The sequence below is a fragment of the Pleurodeles waltl genome, chromosome 3_1 (genome assembly GCF_031143425.1).
Source record: "Pleurodeles waltl isolate 20211129_DDA chromosome 3_1, aPleWal1.hap1.20221129, whole genome shotgun sequence".
Taxonomy (NCBI): domain Eukaryota; kingdom Metazoa; phylum Chordata; class Amphibia; order Caudata; family Salamandridae; genus Pleurodeles; species Pleurodeles waltl.
The window spans coordinates 255,107,445-255,113,333 of record NC_090440.1 but is presented as its reverse complement, the minus strand read 5'-3'; the positions used below and the strand labels follow the sequence as shown (position 1 = coordinate 255,113,333).

General features: G+C 40.1%; 1 long non-coding RNA gene across 1 annotated transcript; it reads left to right on the top strand.

Moving 5' to 3' along the window:
- Window positions 1–282: 282 nt before the first annotated feature.
- LOC138284005 (uncharacterized) lies at window positions 283–5,590 on the top strand. The gene is made up of 2 exons (XR_011201338.1): window positions 283–1,532; window positions 3,598–5,590. It is a non-coding gene; the product is annotated as an uncharacterized lncRNA (long non-coding RNA).
- The last annotated feature ends 299 nt before the right edge of the window (window positions 5,591–5,889 follow it).

Sequence of the window (5,889 nt, the reverse complement as noted above, 5' to 3'; positions counted from 1 at the left end):
GGGTAGTATTAAATTATTGTGTTTGTGTTCTACAATGCTAACTTTGTTTCCAAATAGAATGCAGCTTGCACTCAGAGGTAACTTATGTTTAGTTCACGTTAAGAATATTATTTATTTTGTGATCCAGTTAGAGCTAGGCAGGTGCTTGGTGCTACATCATTGTACTCGTAGGCACTCACTTTGGCTGACTATTTAAGAAGCCATTGCAACGCAGACTCCTCTGTCCTGCTGTCTCCATAATGAATTAGAGATGTGTCCTGCCATTTGATAAAGTTTGTTTTGACCAATGACTTTGTGTTTCACCACTGCGCATATTAGTTGCTCAATGTTCACCAGTAGCACATGGTATGTTTTGTTCAGTTGAGCCGCCTATTGGCTTTGACATGGCATTAGCCATTACTTTCTGTATTCAGTTTAGCCGTCTATGGGCTTTGACATTGCATTAGTCATTACATTCTGTATTGTGCCTATAGGCTTTGACATGGCATTAGCCATTACTTTCTGTATTCAGTTGAGCCGCCTATGGGCTTTGACATTGCATTAGCCATTACATTCTGTATTCTGCCTATTGGCTTTGACATGCTGTATCCAGTCTAGCCGCCTATTGGCTTTGACATTGCATGCCTATTGACTTTGACATGATGTATTCAATTTAGCTGCCTATTGACTTTGACATGCTATTAGATATTCTGCCTATGGGCTTTGACATGATATTATATAATGCATTTTGTATTCAGCTTAACTGCCTATTGGCTTTGACATGATATTCAGCTCCGCTGCCTATTGGCTTTGACATGATATTATACATTGCATTTTGTATTCAGCTCAGCTGCCTATGGGCTTTGACATGATATTATACATTGCATTTTATATTCAGCTCAGCTGCCTATTGGCTTTGACATGATATCATATATTACATCCAGCTCCGCTGCCTATTGACTTTGACATGATATCATATATTACATTTTGTATTCAGCTCCGCTGCCTATTGACTTTGACATGATATTATATATTGCATTTTGTATTCAGCTTAGATGCCTATTGGCTTTGACATGACACTAGACATTGCATTTGATATTTAGGTTAGCTGCCTATTGCCTTTAACATGACATTGCATTTGATATTTAGGTTAGCTGCCCATTGCCTTTAACGTGGAGTTCTGTATTTTTCCAAGCTGTGTTTTTGCACCAGAGAACCAAGATGTTTTGCTCTCACAGTAGACTAGACCTGATAAGAGAGAGTACATGGGCGTTGTTTCTCTTCCCTTGAGCTTGGGAACAGGAGTAGTCTTGGAGACCTGGCCAGTCTCCAAAGGGCTTGCTCAGTTTCCCAGGTCTGAGAGGAGGGGGCACACCTTTGTAACGAATGTAACAGGCTGCAGAGAGTCAGATTCGAATCTGCCGGACCTCGTGCTGGAGCTTGGCGCCAGCTGCCAGCATCCTGTGTGGGTAGATGACACTCTTTCTCGCGGCTGACAGGGGTCCTCAGCTTGCAGACCTTAGAAAGATGTAGCTGTAAATAGTTCCTACACGGTGAAGTATTTGTTTTGCTTTGCATTCAATATCTTATAAATATAACCTGCTGTGTATATTGCAAACTGATATATTTTGTTTGATTAACGCGGACTTGAAAGCTACTAATTCGTCATTCATTCATAAACATTGTGGTTGGGGAAGAATAAAATAACAATAAAAGTCTTCTTTGACCTCAGAAGTGCATTTCTGTTGTGTTATGTTAGTGCTTAGAAACTAAATAAGAGGAAAGCACTACAATTGGTACCTGGAGTCGTGGGGTCGGTCATTAAGAGGTGATTAAAGGGGTTTGACGAGTTAGTAGATTTCTAAGTGCACACTTTAAAAGTGTAATTGTTTTTTGTTGTTTGGAGAATTACAGAAATTGTTTTCTGTTTGGAGAATCACAGTAGCACGGCAGACCATGTCTGAGAATACATGTGTTGATGAACTGCCTGATGGTGCTAAGAAAAACTGTGAATTGTTTTCTGTTTGGGGAATTACAGAAGAAAATGCATGTGTAGCTAAAAGGCCTGATAATGCTTTGAGAAATAATTCCCGTTGTATATATGTAGAAAAAGTGTGTTTTGGAAGTAATGATGACAGAAAGGTCTGGATACCTTTATCTGCTTACAGAGAAATGCAGGAGAAATGTAGGCAGTTGGAACATGAAAATAGGAATTTACGTGAGCAAATTAGCCCGACTGAAAGTTATAAAACTGCTGTTTTTGAAGAATCTTTCTTGTCCCATTCCAGTAATGAGGGGGTTAAGACAGCTCCGAGCTGCACTGAGTTTCCGTGTGAGCCAGGGTTTTTGGCAGCCAAAATGCATTCCTTAACTGATAACACGGACGAGAGAGCTCAGAATGTGATTTACGAGTTACCATTGCAAAATGCACAAGTAAAACGAAAGATTTTAGAGCAAGAGCCGACTTTCATTAGCTTGTTTGATTTTTGGAAAAAGAATAGCCCTCATTTGAGAGAAATCCTAACACTTTTGTACATGGTCACTGTGAAAAATTATATGCAGTTGCGCGCTTGTGATTTGGCAAATGAAATAATGCAGACTTTAGGTTTCTGCGCAGTGCAAGAAGGAAATACTTATGTACATGTAATTCAAGAACAAGGGAAGAAAATACTGCCCCTAGCTAGAATCATACAATGGATCTGGTACTTGCAAGACAGGGCTAGAGTACCACAGATAAAAGAGTTACCAATGAAATTGTGTGCACCATTTGAATTCGTGTCTACTGAAGATAAAAAGCATGTTTGTTTTACTGATGATTCATTGACTGAAATGTTGTTTTCTGGCACCGTAGAAGGAACAGAGTTGTATAATGTGTGTCAGATTTTAAAGCAAGAGCTACGTGAGATGTGTCATTTTTACGCTGATTTTTGGTTCTTTGATAATTTTTTAGCCACATGGCTTGTACCTAACTGGTTCAATTACCTTGCAGATGTTAATCAGAAAAATTCAGAGAGAGAAGTGTTCACCCAGAATTCTGCCTTAGTGGGGATGGCTATGTGGGTGCCCCAGAACTGTGAAAAGGCCACTTACAGGTGGGCAGAGATGAGAGAGATGCACATTCCCCTAGATTTGATAAAAACTGTGCAGCACGCACAAAAGCAATCTGTCATGCAAGCAGTCACAGAGCAGTTGGGGAGAGGAAAGTTACCAGAACAGAAATGGCAAAGTGATCAGGTTTTAGGGAGAGTGATTGCTGCAGATTACCAAGGAAAAATCGAAATTATGCTGATACCTAGAAAAGAATCTGATTCATTCATACAAATTGGAGACAGAATGGCCCAAATTGACAAAAGTGCAGTGAATGGAGGTTTGGTAAAGAATGAGTCTGCCCCAGCCCTTCTGACAGTGCAAGAAAAAGGAAGCTGTGGCGCAGCAGATAAAAACCTCAGTACTGATGTGTGGGCTGAAGCCCCAAGTGACCCTCCAGAACCTGCAGAAAATATAACAAAGGGCCCCAAAAACATCCTGCTGATTATAAAACAGGGAAAGAAAGAGGAAGGGTGCAGTTTAAATGAAAAATGTTATTTGCAAGAAAAGTCATACTTGTTTCTTTTGCAGATCCGACCACGTTTCGCCACTGTCCCTGAGTGTGCTGTGTGGTCCCCCTTCCGGTGTGTGCGTGTGGGGTCGGGGAAGGGACCGAATCCCCAACCTGAACCTGGCTGAGTAAAGTGCCAGCACCATGGATCCACTTTGCGCAAACTGCGCCTTCAGTTCAAGTTCAACTTGTTTGCTGTGTTTTTTTTTTTTCCCCTCTCGTATGGAACTCTGACTTTTGCTTACCTTCCAGAAAACCTTTCAGGTGGACCGTGCACCTTTACATGAGCAGAATTCATGCCACATCAAATTGCTAACACTGTTGAATTAGAGACTCATTCAGAGAAAAAAAAAAAAAAAAAAAATTGCCCAGTCTTTTCTATGTATATGTATCTGATGTGAAAGGTTATGAAATCAATGTGTTAATTCACTTCTATTGCTTTACAGGGATTGCTTTGATCATTGAAATTTGATTTGATCATAATGTTTTTTTTTTTGTGCTGATGTTTTTTTTGTTTGTTTGAAATATGAGATATGTGAAACAAAAATTCATTGGTCAAAGGGCGGAATGTCCTGCCATTTGATAAAGTTTGTTTTGACCAATGACTTTGTGTTTCACCACTGCGCATATTAGTTGCTCAATGTTCACCAGTAGCACATGGTATGTTTTGTTCAGTTGAGCCGCCTATTGGCTTTGACATGGCATTAGCCATTACTTTCTGTATTCAGTTTAGCCGTCTATGGGCTTTGACATTGCATTAGTCATTACATTCTGTATTGTGCCTATAGGCTTTGACATGGCATTAGCCATTACTTTCTGTATTCAGTTGAGCCGCCTATGGGCTTTGACATTGCATTAGCCATTACATTCTGTATTCTGCCTATTGGCTTTGACATGCTGTATCCAGTCTAGCCGCCTATTGGCTTTGACATTGCATGCCTATTGACTTTGACATGATGTATTCAATTTAGCTGCCTATTGACTTTGACATGCTATTAGATATTCTGCCTATGGGCTTTGACATGATATTATATATTGCATTTTGTATTCAGCTTAACTGCCTATTGGCTTTGACATGATATTCAGCTCCGCTGCCTATTGGCTTTGACATGATATTATACATTGCATTTTGTATTCAGCTCAGCTGCCTATGGGCTTTGACATGATATTATACATTGCATTTTATATTCAGCTCAGCTGCCTATTGGCTTTGACATGATATCATATATTACATCCAGCTCCGCTGCCTATTGACTTTGACATGATATCATATATTACATTTTGTATTCAGCTCCGCTGCCTATTGACTTTGACATGATATTATATATTGCATTTTGTATTCAGCTTAGATGCCTATTGGCTTTGACATGACACTAGACATTGCATTTGATATTTAGGTTAGCTGCCTATTGCCTTTAACATGACATTGCATTTGATATTTAGGTTAGCTGCCCATTGCCTTTAACGTGGAGTTCTGTATTTTTCCAAGCTGTGTTTTTGCACCAGAGAACCAAGATGTTTTGCTCTCACAGTAGACTAGACCTGATAAGAGAGAGTACATGGGCGTTGTTTCTCTTCCCTTGAGCTTGGGAACAGGAGTAGTCTTGGAGACCTGGCCAGTCTCCAAAGGGCTTGCTCAGTTTCCCAGGTCTGAGAGGAGGGGGCACACCTTTGTAACGAATGTAACAGGCTGCAGAGAGTCAGATTCGAATCTGCCGGACCTCGTGCTGGAGCTTGGCGCCAGCTGCCAGCATCCCGTGTGGGTGGATGACACTCTTTCTCGCGGCTGACAGGGGTCCTCAGCTTGCAGACCTTAGAAAGATGTAGCTGTAAATAGTTCCTACACGGTGAAGTATTTGTTTTGCTTTGCATTCAATATCTTATAAATATAACCTGCTGTGTATATTGCAAACTGATATATTTTGTTTGATTAACGCGGACTTGAAAGCTACTAATTCGTCATTCATTCATAAACATTGTGGTTGGGGAAGAATAAAATAACAATAAAAGTCTTCTTTGACCTCAGAAGTGCATTTCTGTTGTGTTATGTTAGTGCTTAGAAACTAAATAAGAGGAAAGCACTACAAGATGTCAGTGAATTAATGTTCTCTGTGACTTTTATCTATGCAGCTCGTACAGTCCCAAGCAATTTCACAGTGATGCTAGTATGCATCTATGCACTGCAAAAAACAGAGACTGTGTTGGTCCATCAAGGGGGGTTGAGAACTGAGAATAGATTCAAAGATCATTCAATGCAATGCATTTGTTCCAAATGTAGTTTTTGGTAAGTAAAATTTGGAATAGGTATTTTG